The 16334-nt window shown below is 27.1% G+C and overlaps 1 long non-coding RNA gene across 2 annotated transcripts; it reads right to left on the reverse strand.

Annotated features, from left to right (window-relative positions):
• Positions 1-12442: 12442 nt before the first annotated feature.
• Positions 12443-13669, reverse strand: LOC145751192 (uncharacterized). Of its 2 annotated transcripts, XR_014283714.1 has the most exons (4): positions 13395-13669; positions 13244-13295; positions 12811-12845; positions 12443-12695 (listed from the first exon to the last, which is right to left on the reverse strand). It is a non-coding gene; the product is annotated as an uncharacterized LOC145751192 (long non-coding RNA). The 2 variants fall into 2 exon arrangements; XR_014283713.1 differs by having other exon boundaries at positions 12443-12845.
• Positions 13670-16334: the final 2665 nt, after the last annotated feature.

Consider the following 16334-nt stretch of genomic DNA (forward strand, 5'->3'; position numbering starts at 1 on the left):
GTACTTGTATTATTGCGCCAAAGGGCGATGCTTATTTGATTATAGTTTATCAGTACTCTTTGTAGAATCCAGGCGCACATGTGCGCCTAACTTAAATTAATTTGTATGTTATTTTAGTTTAGTGAAATGTCATAGGTACGTGTTGCGTTGTACTTAAATAAATTTAAAAATTAACCTTGGCTTTTGATAGTAATTACCTTGACCTTTTATTTTTCTAGGTTAATTTTCTAGCCAGTACAAATAAAATAATTCCGCCACTTTAATTGGGGACGCCGAATCTATTAGAAAGAAATTGTTGGAACGGATATAAATGGAAAAGAAATAAATGGAACGGAAACAAATGGAAACGAAACAAATGGAAACGAAACAAATGGAAACGAAACAAATGGAAATGAAACAAATGGAAATGAAACAAATGGAAAGGAAACAAATGGAAAAGAAACAAATGAAACGGAAACAGTTGGAACGGATTTCATAAAAGCGGATTTTGACGGATCAATTTTTAAGGCGGACTTTAAAAAAGTGGAAACAAATGGAAAAACATTTATGAAAACAGATTTTAAACAAATAATTAATTTAAAATGGATTTTTTAAAAAGTAAAAACAAATGTAATAATTTAAAAAAAGTTAATTAAATAAAGAATGAAAACGAAGCGAATTTAAATAGAACATAAAAAACCAAAGGAATTTCAGTTAAGTTGTTTGACAGACAAGTAGGATAATAGAATAAGTTTATTATAAAATTAGGGTAAGTAGAGTTTAATTTAAATAAATAAAAATTATAGCTTAAATTATAATTGTTTTGGTTAATTGGGATCCGTTCCAATAGCTTTTTACCATTTGCTTTCTTTTTTCCCGTTAAACTACTATTCGTCGAAAAAATTCGCCTAATTAAGATCCGTTCCATTTGTTTCCGGTTAGTTAGATTTTTTCCATTTATTTCCGTTAATTTTTTTTCCGCCAAAAAGTTATCCGTCAAAGAAATCTGCTTCATTAAAATCCGTTCCATTTGTTTCCGTTCCATTTTTTTTCGTTCCAACTATTTCCGTTCCATTTGTTTCGGTTCCATTTGTTTCCTTTCCATTTAATTCGGTTCCGTTTGTTTCCGTTCCATTTGTTTCGGTTCCATTTGTTTCGGTTCCATTTGTTTCCTTTCCAATTGTTTCCTTTCCATTTCTTTTCTTTCCAACAGTTTCTAGCACCCCCTTTAATTACGTCAATTTTAAGTAAATTGTAACATATTGTAAACTTTTTCCGTTGACAGGGCTTGCAGGACAATTACACGACCTTAACATAGATATTCACATATGATACTTTGGTCCGAGTAATGTTTAAAACCTTTATTAGTTTTGAACATTATTAACCGCTTTGCCTGATAAATAACCTGTTGATTTTTTAGCTCGAAATAAGTTTAACAAGTACCACGCCGCTTGTTAATTAATTTAAAAGTTTTGTAGAGTTAAAAATAAGTCAAAAGGTGACATAGCCTTTCTTAATTTAACTTACTTGTTGCACTTAATTTTTTTCCCATGCTAAAACAATGTAAGTATAAATAACTAATACAATAATCACTAATACATGATTTTAAGTCGTGCATATTAAAATAATAAAAATAAATAATAACTAGATAATTAGCCTTCAAACGTTAAGATAGATGTCTAGCTAAAACACCAATCAAACCAAAAGTATAAAAATGTACAACCGAGGCATATGGTTAGATTGCAAGTGCTAATTAACATATACTTACTCATTTCTTATTTTTGTTTGGCCTCTTACATACATATTAACTATCCATTAGCATGCCCTGTTCTTGTTCCTTTTGCTAAAAAGTTTAATACCTAAAAATCGTATTTCGTCTCTTCCTTTTTTAAATTTTTTGTATTTAAGTTTTTAATTTTTAAGCTTGTTATATACAGCTTTTTATACACTTACATATATACACTTACATAGTTTCAGTTGTTTATTTTGTCTTATAATGTAATGTTACACGTTTTTTTTATTAAGCTTTAATTAAATATTATTAATAAAAGAATCATCTACAACTATTTTACATTATAATTAAATTACTACCAACTTACTATTTGTCTCATTCAATTTATACAAAACAAATTTTTAATATGTGCTTGTTTATTTAAAGTTGAGTCATAATGTTTTTAAGGGTCAAAAAGCTACCGAAAAAAAATTATATCATCACCAAACACAAATGCTTTTGCTTTTTGATTACTTTCTTCTATAATAAATATAAAACAAATTAAAAAAACTTAAAATAAATAAAGTACTTTTCAAATATAAAATATTTAAAAAGGTACAAACCCTGGTGGCAATCCTCTAATTTTGGTAAAGTTGTCCTACAATAAAAAGTTGTTTATTTAAAATATTACAAAAATATCTGACTAAAAAACCGCGTGTTGTATTTTATTTAAATATAAGTTTAATAGGCAAATGCTTTGCAAAATTTTACTTAAAAAAAACTAATTTTAAAGTATGTAAAGCCTGTTCTAACATAACCAATTATTTATACAATTCTCGTTTTTTATTACATTTTAATTCTTTAAAATATATTATGTAACCCAATATAAAACCTACCTTAACTCAATCAATATTATATATTATGATAAATTATCACTATTTTATTTTATATTATTAAGACATATAATTAACAACTTTATTTAATAGAAAAAGGGGATCTACACTAATATTAAAAGAGTGTTTAAATTATATATTTTATTTACACCTACATCAAAAAATTAATTTTACCTTCTCTTTTACACTTCGCTTTTTTCTACAATCAGTTCCATCGCATTCCAAGCTATAGTTTTTAAAGTTACACAAATTAATTTATTCTTAATTTAAATAAAAATAATAATATAAAATATAATAACAAACTTTAGGTTTTTAATTTCACGTACCTACTAGGTGCTGGCGGCCCTCTAATATTGTTTAAACTAGAAGCATTAGTAATAGCCAGCAACCCCAAAAACAAAACAATTATCAAAATTTTGTTCATTTTTTAGCACTGTAACTCTGTGGTTTTAATAAAAAAATTAGGCTAACATATTTTAAAGTTTTGTTGTTGTTTAGGTTATGTAGCCTTTTTTAATTTTTTTTTATTATTAACTTTTTTTTTATAACTTTGTAGCCTTCTAAAATCTTAAGCGTTAGACTATACCTACGACGTCAGATTTTAATTTAAAAAAATTTCGGATGATCCGTACTTGTATTATTGCGCCAAAGGCAATACATATTTGATTATGATTTATCGGTACTCTTTGTTAAATTGAGGCGCACATGTGGGCCAAACAGTTTTTTATTTGTATGTTATTTTAATTTAGTGAAATGGCATGTACACGTTTCGCGTTGAATAAAATTTAAATATAATTTCGACAAACATGTTTATCAGAATTTTAGGCGCTCGCGATAGCTGAGCCATCATTGTAGTGCACTTTTTTTATGAAAAGTTGGTATGGGTTTAATATTATTTTGTTATGTTTAAGCATAATAAACAATATTTTTACGTATCGAAAGTTGACAATACATAACAATTTTAGCATTGCTTATAACGAAACCGTAGTAAATGAATGTAATATATTTTTTTAATTACCTTGACCCTTTTTCTTTCTTTAGTGATTTAAACATTATCAACCGCATTGGTTAAAAATAAGTTTAACATGACCTACAGCAGTTTAACTTGCTTGTTGCTCTTAGTTTTTTTTTTTTTTGATGTAAAAACAATGCAAATAACTTATACTTAACTAATACATAAATCACTTATACATAATTTTAAGTCACCCATTTTTAAATCATATTTATATTTAGTTACTAGATAACTAGCCTTTAAATGCTAAGATAAAAGTCTAGCTAAAACACCAACCAATAGAAAAAAATAAAAATGTACAACCGAGACATATGGTTTGAGTGTAAGTGTAATTACTAATTATCATATACTTCCGTCATTTCCTTTTTCTTGCTGGGTCTCTAACACGCATATCGGATATCCAGCCGATTAGTTAGCCATTAATTGCTTCAAAGCGAAAAAAGGGTGAAGCCATTAATTGATTTGAAGCCTGTTGGAAGATGCGCTCCGTCTTCTTACATTTTAAAAGAGTAAGCAAAAAAACAAAAATACTAATTGGTAAAAACTTCAACAAACAAAGCTCCATAACTAACTAGCAATATTTAAGCTATGTAACAAACAAGCAAAACACCAACCAGCTATATAACAAACATGCCAAGCTCCATAACTAACTAGCTATATAACAAACATGCGAACCTTTATAAATAACTAGCTATATAACTAACAAACCAACCGTTATAACTAACTAACTATATAACTAACAAACTAAACTCTATAACCACTAGCTCTATTGAGAAATTTGGACAGAATTGATGGAATAAAAAACAGTTGCTGCTATAGCATAGGTGATCAGATATTTAAATTTAAGCGAACAGTCAATCAAAGCTATTGGCCTAAAAGCACTGCAAGCTGATTTGACGCACATCTAAAACTAATGAATATCCACGTACAAGAAGCGGTTGGCCATTTAATGTAGATGGGACGCCTCCCATTTAAACTCACTCTAACTGTAAATTGAATTTTGCAATCTTGAGCCAAGTTAAATCTAAAGTAAAGCTATTTGTGGTTCTTGGTTGCGGCCCAAGTTTTACTTACGCCTAAACTTACGCTTTGGTAATCCATTATAATAGATTCGCTTACCCTAAGCGAAAACTTTTTTTTTTAAATAAGATTTTTGCCAATACATTAAATTAAATTTTTTAAATAAAATCAAATAAAATAAAGTAGTTGTTGACTTATGTTTTTTGATATTTTTTATCGAGTAAGGGGTGTAAGATTTGAGAGGTGTGTGAGGTATCCGTGAACCGGCTTCAAAGGCGAATAGTGTGGCATTAGTGCAGCTCAATCCCAAAAACCTGTCGGCTCGTAGTCTGACGCCAAAACCGGTTTACCACACTACCAGGTTTGTTATTTTTTATTATAATTACAAAACATTTGTCAAAAATGTGGACGGATCCAACAAATAATTGCACATTTGCTTTTAAATCAAAACCTCTAACAAAATATTTAAAATAAATTGGATTGCCATGATAGGTAAGTTGTCAAAACCTTCTATTTGTGACTATCCATTAGGCATGCCCAGTTCTTGTTTCTTTTGCTAAAAAGCTTATTACCTAAAAATCGTATTGCGTATTTTTGTTTTTTAATTCTGTAATATTTTAGCTTGTTATATACTGTTTTTTTTCGACCTTTTATTTTTCGGTTCCTTCATTTTCCGTCCTGTATTTTTTGCCTGTTTTCGTGCTATGTTTTCCGTCCTGTATTTTTTGCCTGTTTCTGTGCCAAAAAGTAACTAAAAAAAACATTATATCAACACCAAACACAATAGCTTTTGCTTTTTGATTACTTTCTTCTGTAATAAATTTAAAATAAATTAAAAAAAAAACTTAAAATGAATAAATTACTTTTCAAAAATAAAATATTTAAAAAAGGTACAAACCCTGGCGGTGCTCTTATCTCAGTAAAGTCGTCCTATAATGAAAAGTTGTTAAATTAAAATGTTTTAAAAAAATATTGGACTGAAGTTAGGTAATTAAAAATATCCTGTATTTTATTAGGGTGTAAAGCTTTATGAATAAATGACCCGTTAAACATTAAAATAACTTTTAAGTTTTGTTAAGCCTTATAGAGTTCGAAGATTTACTTTTACGCTTTCCACAAAAAAATAGTATATCTCATTTTAAAATATAATATTTAATAACAATTTTTGATAATTTAAAAAAAAGGACTATTTTAATTTTAAAAAGCAATTTAAAATATTTTTTTATAATTTATAGCCATGTCAAAAAATTAATTTTACCTTTTCCTTTACATTTCGTTTTTTTTTCTACATTGATCCCCATAGCATTCCGAACTGTATAGATTTTAAAGTTACACAAATTATTTTATTCTTAATTTAAATAAACATAATTATATAAAACGTAATAACAAACTTTAGGGTTTAAATTTTACTTACCTCTTGGGTACTGGTGCCCCTCTAATATTGCTCATACTAGAAGCATTGGTGATAGCCAGCAACCCCAAAAACAAAACAATCAATAATTATTATATATCAACCCCAAAAACAAAAACACTCAATAATTATTATATTTTATAAAAGGTTATTAAAATTTCTTTTTATTAAACATTATTAAAATATATAATTAACAACTTCTAGTATTTTAGAAAAAAAACTACCTTTAAAAGTTAATATAAAAGTTAATATATTTTATTTAAACCTCTATTAAAAAATTAACTTTACTATGTTTTTTACACTTCGTTTTTTTCTACAGTCAACCCCATCGCATTCCAAGCTATAGTTTTAAAGTTTCGAAGTTTAGTTTATTTTTGTTTTAAATAAACATAATAATTAAAATTTTAATTCAACGTACCTCTTGGGTGCTGGTGGTCCTCTAATATTGCTCAAACTAGAAGCATTGGTAATAGCCAGCAACCCCAAAAACAAAACAATCAAAAAAACTTTGTTCAACTTTTTTAGCACTGTAATTTTTAACAACTTTGTAGTCTGCCTTTGCATTAAACTAAATTTGATAGCTTAAGAGAATTAAACCAAAGTGTTTTAAAAAGTGTTTTTTGTTTGTTACGTATATTGATGCGCCAAAGGCAAGGCGTATTCGAGTTGAGGTTCATCGTCACTCTTAGTCGAATTCAGGCATAAACTTAACAAGTAGCATGCAACTTGCCAGTGAAAAGGCAGGAAGATGATATAGTTTATATTAATTTAACTTTTGGCATATTAGCTTAATATTAATTTTTTTTTTCAAAAAAGGCCTTTAATTAGTAATTGAACATCTTAAATAGATAATTGAATTTACGCATTTTAAAACAATATAAATAGTTAGTTACTATATAATGAATTTACAATTGCTAAAGAAAATGGTTAGCTATAACCCCACGGTAGAAGGGAATTGCTCATAAAAATGCACTTACATATTTTTTGTTGTTTATTTTTACTTATAGTGTTATGTTATAACAATTATTTAATTTGACAATTTTTTTAATATTACGTCAATATTATTTACTTATTTTACGCCACACTAACAAGATTATACTTTCAACTGACTATCTTTAGGATTTAAACAAAAAAAGTTTTGTATGTGTTTGTTTATTTATAGTTGAATCATAATGTTTTTAAAGATCAAAAAACAACCAAAAAAACATTACAATTTTATTAAACACAGATGTTGTCTTTTTTTTATTACTTTCCACTACAAAAATATAAAACAAATTTAGTAGATGTTTTTTATAAAATAAACGGTTTAAAAACTAAAAATAACTTAATGAACTACTTTTAATAAATAAAATAGTCAAAAAGGTACAAACCCTGGTGGCAATCCTCTAATTTTGGTAAAGTTGTCCTACGATAAAAAGTTGTTTATTTAAAATATTACAAAAATATCTGACTAAAAAACCGCGTGTTGTATTTTATTTAAATATAAGTTTAATAGTTAAATGTTTTGCAAAATTTTACTAAAAAAAAACTAATAAAGTATATAAAGCCTGTTCTAACATAACCAATTATTTATACAATTCTCGTTTTTTATTACATTTTAATTCTTTAAAATATATCATGTAATCCAATATAAAACCTAACTCAACTCAATCAATATTATATATTATGATAAATTATCACTATTTTATTTTATATTATTAAGACATATAACTAACAACTTTATTTAATAAAAAAGTGGAACTACACTAACATTAAAAGAGTATTTAAATTATATATTTTATTTACACCTACATCAAAAAATTAATTTTACCTTCTCTTTTACACTTCGCTTTTTTCTACAATCAGTTCCATCGCATTCCAAGCTATAGTTTGTAAAGTTACACAATTGATTTATTCTTAATTTAAATAAAAATAATAATATAAAATGTAATAACAAACTTTGGGTTATTAATTTCACGTACCTACTAGGTGCTGACGGCCCTCTAATATTGTTTAAACTAGAAGCATTAGTAATAGCCAGCAACCCCAAAAACAAAACAATTATCAAAATTTTGTTCATTTTTTAGCACTGTAATTCTGTGGTTTCAATAAAAAATTAGGCTAACATATTTTAAAGTTTTGTTGTTGTTTAGGTTATGTTAAATTTTAGGTTAAAAAGTTGTTTAGGTTAAATTAAATCTTTTAAAATTTTTATTAACTTTGTAGCCTTCTAAAATCTTAAGCGTTAGACTATACTTACGACGTCAGATTTTAATTTAAAAAAATTTCGGATGATCCGTACTTGTATTATTGCGCCAAAGGCAATGCATATTTGATTATGATTTATCGGTACTCTTTGTTAAATTGAGGCGCACATGTGGGCCAAACAGTTTTTTATTTGTATGTTATTTTAATTTTGTTAAGTCCATTTATATGAAAACTGATTTATATTTTCTCATTAATTTTAAATACAATTTCACACTCGGTTGGACACCATTAGCCGCTATTGTGCACTTCTTTTCGGATCGCCTTATCGCCTGGTCATTTCAAGTTTTTCCCTTTTTTCCAGCGTTCTTAGTCACGTGATTTGTGTTTCGCCTTTTTTGTCTTTATTTGTATCGTAACTTGGAATAATTTTGGAATTCTACTTTTAGTACGTCATATATTTAGAATACGATTCGCCCTGTTCTAACAATTCATAAATGGTCTTTAGTTAGTTTTTGTTAAAAGTAATATTGATTTGTAAGTGTTAAGCCAGTATTGTTTTTTGTTAATTGTTTTTCTTGTGTACTGAATATTGAATACATTGTAGAGTATTTCAATTGTTGTATCAGTCGAGTTAGACAGTTGCAATTCTGGGCCCATTATCGGTATTATTTTTATATTAACTAAGATCAATCTGTGATCAAGGGGCGTATTTTATTCTCCGATCAACCTATTGTTGGTCACGTGGGGTATAGTTAGACAAACCCTACAAATTTAGTGAAATGGCATGTACACGTTTCGCGTTGAATAAAATTAAATATAATTTTGACAAACATGTTTATCAGAATTTTAGGCGCTCGCGATAGCTGAGCGTAGTGCACTGTTTGTAGTGCATTGTAGTGCACTGTTTTTATGAAAAGTTGTTATGGGTTTAATATTATTTTAGTATGTTTAAGCATAATAAACAATATTTTTACGTATCGAAAGTTGACAATACATAACAATTTTAGCATTGCATATAACAAAACCGTCGTAAATGAATGTAATATATTTTTTTAATTACCTTGACCCTTTTTCTTTCTTTAGTGATTTAAACATTATCAACCGCATTGGTTAAAAATAAGTTTAACATGACCTACAGCAGTTTAACTTGCTTGTTGCTCTTAGTTTTTTTTTTTTTTTTTTGATGTAAAAACAATGCAAATAACTTATACTTAACTAATACATAAATCACTTATACATAATTTTAAGTCACCCATTTTTAAATCATATTTATATTTAGTTACTAGCTAACTAGCCTTTAAATGCTAAGATAAAAGTCTAGCTAAAACACCAACCAATAGAAAAAAATGAAAATGTACAACCGAGACATATGGTTTGAGTGTAAGTGTAAATTACTAATTATCATATACTTCCCTCATTTCCTTTTTCTTGCTGGGTCTCTAACACGCATATCGAATATCCAGCCGATTAGTTAGCCATTAATTGCTTTAAAGCGAAAAAAGGGTGAATGCATTAATTGATTTAAAGCCTAAAAGATGCGATTTGAAGGTTGGAAGATGCGCTCCGTCTTCTTACATTTTAAAAGAGTAAGCAAAAAAATAAAAATATCAATTGGTAAAAACTGAAACAAACAAAGCTCCATAACCAACTAGCCATATTTAATTTAAAACTAACAAGCCAAGCTGTGTAACAAACAAGCAAAACACCAACCAGCTATATAACAGACATGCCAAGCTTCATAACTAATAGCTATATAACTAACGAACCAACTTTTATAACTAATTTACTATATAACTAACAAACTAAACTCTATAACCACTAGCTATATTGATAAATTTGAACAGAATTGATGAAATAAAAAACAGTTGCTGCTATAGCATAGGTGATCAGATATTTAAATTTAAGCGAACAGTCATCAAAGCTATCGGTCTAAAGGCACTGCAAGCACATCTAAAACCAATGAATATCCACGTACGGGAAGCGGTTGGCCATTTAGTGTAGCTGGGACGCCTCCCATTTAAACTCACTCTAACTGTAAGTTAAATTTTGCAATCTTGAGGCAAGTTAAATCTAAAGTAAAGCTATTTGTGGTTCTTGGTTGCGGCCCAAGTTTTACTTACGCCTAAACTTACGCTTTTGTAATCCATTATAATAGATTCGCTTACCCTAAGCGAAAACTTTTTTTAAAAATAAGACTTTTGTCAATACATCAGATTTCATTTTTTAAATAAAATCAAATAAAATAAAGTAGTTGTTGACTTATGTTTTTTGATACTTTTTATCGATTAAGGGGTGTGAGATTTGAGACGTGTGTATGCTATCCGTAAAACGGCCTCAAAGGCGAATAGTGTGGCATTAGTGCGGCTCAAACCCAAAAACCTGTCGGTTCGTAGTCTGACGCCATGACCGGTTTACCACACTACCAGGTTTGTTATTTTTTATTATAATCACAAATAATTTGTCAAAAATGTTGACGGATCCAACAAAAAATTGTACATTTTGCTTTTACATCATAACCTCCAACAAAATATTTAAAATAAATTGGATCGCCATGATATATAAGTTGTCAAAACCCTTTATTTGTGACGTCACCTATATAGCGTATATTACGAAAATACAAAGTTTACAACTGCATTTGACCGCTTTCTAATATTTTGTTCACTTTTTTAAGGGTATGCCATTGTTGGGTACGTTGTTCTACACAAAATATATAAAATAAATTGGAGCGCCATGATAGGTAAGTTGTTAAAACCCCGATTTGTGACGTCAATGATAACACGTATTTTAGTTTAGTACAAAAGTTTACTCCTGTGTTTGACAATTTTATACTGTTTTCCATTTTCTTATTTTTGTTTAGCCTCTAACATGCATATTAACTATCTATTAAGCATGCCCAGTTCTTGTTCCTTTTGCTATAAAGTTTATTACCTATAAATCGTATTGCGTATTTTTGTTTTTTGATTCTTTAATATTTTAGCTTGTTATATACTGTGTTTTTTCGACTTTTTATTTTTCGGTTCCTTCATTTTCCGTTCTGTATTTTTTGCCCTGTTTTCGTGCTATGTAGGTGTGAATTGCTTATAAAAATGCACTAACATAGTTTCAGTTGTTTATTTTGTCTTATAATGTAATATTACACTTTTTTATTATTAAGCTTTAATTAAATATTATTAATAAAAAAATCATCTACAACTATTTTACATTATAATTAAATTACTACCAACTTACTATTTGTCTCATTCAACTTATACAAAACAAATTTTTAATATGTGCTTGTTTATTTAAAGTTGAGTCATAATGTTTTTAAGGGTCAAAAAGTAACTAAAAAAAACATTATATCATCACCAAACACAATAGCTTTTGCTTTTTGATTAAAATATAATATTTAATAACAACTTTTGATAATTTTAAAAAATGGACTATTTTAATTTTAAAAAGCAATTTAAAATATTTTTTTTATAATTTATAGCCATGTCAAAAAATTAATTTTACCTTTTTCTTTATATTTCGTTTTTTTCTACATTGACCCCCATCGCATTCCGAGCTATATAGATTTTAAAGTTACACAAATTATTTTATTCTTAATTTAATTAAACATAATTATATAAAACGTAATAACAAACTTTAGGTTTTTAATTCAACGTACCTCTTGGGTGCTGGTGGCCCTCTAATATTGATCAAACTAGAAGCATTGGTAATAGCCAGCAACCCCAAAAACAAAACAATCAAAAAAACTTTGTTTAACTTTTTTAGCACTGTAATTTTTAACAACTTTGTGGTCTGCCTTTGCATTAAACTAAATTTGATAGCTTAAGAGAATTAAACCAAAGTGTTTTAAAAAGTGTTTTTTGTTTGTTACGTATATTGATGCGCCAAAGGCAAGGCGTATTCGAGTTGAGGTTCATCGTCACTCTTAGTCGAATTCAGGTATAAACTTAACAAGTAGCATGCAACTTGCCAGTGAAAAGGTAGGAAGAAGATATAGTTTATATTAATTTAACTTTTGGCATATTAGCTTAATATTAATTTTTATTTCAAAAAAGGCCTTTAATTAGTAATTGAACATCTTAAATAGATAATTGAATTTACGCATTTTAAAATAATATAAATAGTTAGTTACTATATAATGAATTTACAATTGCTAAAGAAAATGGTTAGCTATAACCCCACGGTAGAAGGGAATTGCTCATAAAAATGCACTTACATATTTTTTGTTGTTTATTTTTACTTATAGTGTTATGTTATAACAATTATTTAATTTGACAATTTTTTTAATATTACGTCAATATTATTTACTTACTTTACGCCACACTAACAAGATTATACTTTCAACTGACTATCTTTAGGATTTAAACTAAAAAAGTTTTGTATGTGTTTGTTTATTTATAGTTGAATCATAATGTTTTTAAAGATCAAAAAATAACCAAAAAAACATTACAATTTTATTAAACACAGATGTTGTCTTTTTTTTATTACTTTCCACTACAAAAATATAAAACAAATTTAGTAGATGTTTTTTATAAAATAAACGGTTTAAAAACTAAAAATAACTTAATGAACTACTTTTAATAAATAAAATAGTCAAAAAGGTACAAACCCTGGTGGCAATCCTCTAATTTTGGTAAAGTTGTCCTACGATAAAAAGTTGTTTATTTAAAATATTACAAAAATATCTGACTAAAAAAACGCGTGTTGTATTTTATTAAATATAAGTTTAATAGTTAAATGTTTTGCAAAATTTTACTAAAAAAAACTAATAAAGTATGTTAAGCCTGTTCTAACATAACCAACTATTTATACAATTCTCGTTTTTTATTACATTTTAATTCTTTAAAATATATTATGTAACCCAATATAAAACTCAACTCAATCAATATTATATATTATGATAAATTATCACTATTTTATTTTATATTATTAAGACATATAACTAACAACTTTATTTAATAAAAAAGTGGAACTACACTAATATTAAAAGAGTATTTAAATTATATATTTTATTTACACCTACATCAAAAAATTAATTTTACCTTCTCTTTTACACTTCGCTTTTTTCTACAATCAGTTCCATCGCATTCCAAGCTATAGTTTGTAAAGTTACACAATTGATTTATTCTTAATTTAAATAAAAATAATAATATAAAATGTAATAACAAACTTTGGGTTATTAATTTCACGTACCTACTAGGTGCTGGCGGCCCTCTAATATTGTTTAAACTAGAAGCATTAGTAATAGCCAGCAACCCAAAAAACAAAATAATTATTAAAATTTTGTTCATTTTCTTAGCACTGCAGTACTGTGATTTTAATTAAATATTATGACTAAAAAATTTATGTTTTTGTGTTCGACTAGGTTAAACTTGTAGATTTTACGCTAAATAATTATTTAATATTTTAATTTTTTAAACTTTGCTTATTTAATTTTCAAATTTAAATAACTTCGTAGTCTGCTTGTGTGTTACTCACAATAACTTAAAAAATTAATGGTAAAAACGTTTTTTGTTTGTTACGTATATTAATTCGCCAAAGGCTATGCGCATTCGAGTTGTGGTTCATCGTCACTCTTAGTCGAATTCAGGCGCACATGTGAGCCTAGCTATAATTTATTTGTATGTTATTTTAGTTTAGTAAAACGGCATTGGTATACGTTTTGTGTTGTATTTTTAACAAACTTAATACAATTTAGCAAACTTGTTCACCAAGATTTCAGGTAATCGCGATTGAGGAGCGCTTATAGTAGATCAATGCCTAGCTTATTGTTGATAAGCTAATCTTTTGAACAATAAAAATAATTTAATTTAATAACACTTTTGGTGGAAATATTTTTTTATCTTCCATAATTTTGTTACGCATTGGCTCATTGTATGATGTGTATAGTTAATGTCGTTATTTTTAAAACCTGTTTTTAAAATCTGTGGTTTTATTTTGAATTGTTATTTAATCCTTGGCTGTTCTTGTTGAGCAGTTATTTTTTGGTTTGCTAAAAGTAGTTGAATTTCGAAGATTCGGATTTTAAGGATTTTTAATTTGTTTAATTTAATACATTCGGATTTAGAAAATCTATTTAAAACTAGTTGCATATAAAGTAATTGTACAGTAAATATTTAACTGCGTAGTCATTCCAAGAATAATTTAATAAAAAGTCAGAAAACAAGTAGTTGTCAGAACCGGCAGTGTGGTGTAGTGGTAAAAACACTTTCTACACCATCATGAGGTCGTCGGTTTAATCCCCACTGCTTTTATGTTGTTACGCCCTTACGTAAGGCGCTATAATTGGTATAAAGTCCTGTTGAGCCAGCACTTAATCAGCCGCATAATTACTGGGCATGCCAAAAGCAACTCGGGACCGGATCGGACTAACCGATGTTACTCTATGTTTAGGTCGCGCATTTGACCTAAACATATCGAGGATAAAGATATATACAAAAAATGGTAATCAAAAACAAATAACTAACAATAACATTTTCCAAATCTTTTGAATGGGTCGACGAAGACCGCTACAAATGCTTTCAATTTTTTTCTGTTTAATAGACTAAATTTTTTTTCTAAAGAAATTTTCTAAAAAAAACTTTAGAAAAAATTTATTCCAATGTACAACAATATTTATGGCTAAAGATTAAGTTTGTATAGTATTTAAAATGCCTGTAATTTATTTATTAAGGCATAAATAGAACGCCTGTTGACAAAACGAAAAGTGACATAATCTGCAGGACGATTAAACGATCCAATCGTGTTTTATTGATTTTAACGTTTTTATTGTTTTACTGATGTTTTATTGATTTTGGCATAAAAGCTTGTTGCCTACATTTCTTTTTAATTAGTAAATAATTATTTTAATTACACATTTGTAATTTACGCATTCTACAATTATATAAAAAATTAGTTACTAAATAATAAGTCTCCAAATGCTGAAGTAAATGTCTAGTTATCACCCTTAAATACAAAATGGATAAAATGTGAAACAAAGGCTTGTTGTATGTATTTCGGATTGCTTATAAAAATGCACTTACATAGTTTTTTATTTTTTATTTTGGCTTTTAATAAATGTTACAAAACATTTTCATTTAGCTTAAAATAACTATTTTAATAAAAAAATCATCTATAACCATTTTATACTATAATTAAAATACTACTAACTATCTATTCGTCTCATTTCATTTATACAAAACAAATTATTAATATGTGTTTGTTTATTTAAAGTTGAGTCATTATGTTTTTAAGGGTCAAATGCTGCCGAAAAAATTATTATATTATCACCAAACACAAACGCTTTTGCTTTTTGATTACTTTCTTCTATAATGAATATAAAACAAATTGCAGAGTTGTTTTTATAAGATTTAAAAACTAAATTAAATTTAGCAAATAAATTTTTAGAAATTAAATGTTAGAAAGTAACAAACCCTGAAGGTGGTGTTCCACTAAGCTTAGCAAAATTTTTCTACAATAAAAAGTTGTTTAATTAAAATGTTATAAAACAGCCTGGCCGTATTTTATTTGAAGAAAAAATTTTAAAACTAAATGCTTTGTAATATTTTAATATTTAAAAAAAACTAATAAAATATGTAAAGCCTGCTCTAAGAGAAACCTATTATTTTTGTAATCCGTTTTTTTATTACTTTTATTCTTTAAAATATATTATCCAACCCATTATAAAACATCAAATCAATAATTATTATATTTTATAAAATGTTATTACAATTTCTTTTTATTATACATTATAAAAAAATATAATTAACAACTTCTAGTATTTTAGAAAAAAAAACTACCTTTAAAAGTTAATATATTTTATTTAAACCTCTATTAAAAAATTAATTTTACCATGTTTTTTACACTTCATTTTTTTCTACATTCAGTCCCATCGCATTCCAAGCTATAGTTTTAAAGTTTTGCAGTTTGGTTTATTTTTGTTTTAAATAAACATAATAATTAAGTTTTTAATTCAACGTACCTCTTGGGTGCTGGTGGCCCTCTAATATTGCTCAAACTAGAAGCATTGGTCTTAGCCAACAACCCCAAAAACAAAACAATTATCAAAATTTTGTTCATTTTTTCAGTACTTTAATTCTGTGGTTTTAATGAAAAAATTAGGCTAACATATTTTAAAGTTTTGTTGTTGTTTAG

This window comes from Corella eumyota, chromosome 4 (assembly GCF_963082875.1).
Source record: "Corella eumyota chromosome 4, kaCorEumy4.1, whole genome shotgun sequence".
NCBI lineage: Eukaryota > Metazoa > Chordata > Ascidiacea > Phlebobranchia > Corellidae > Corella > Corella eumyota.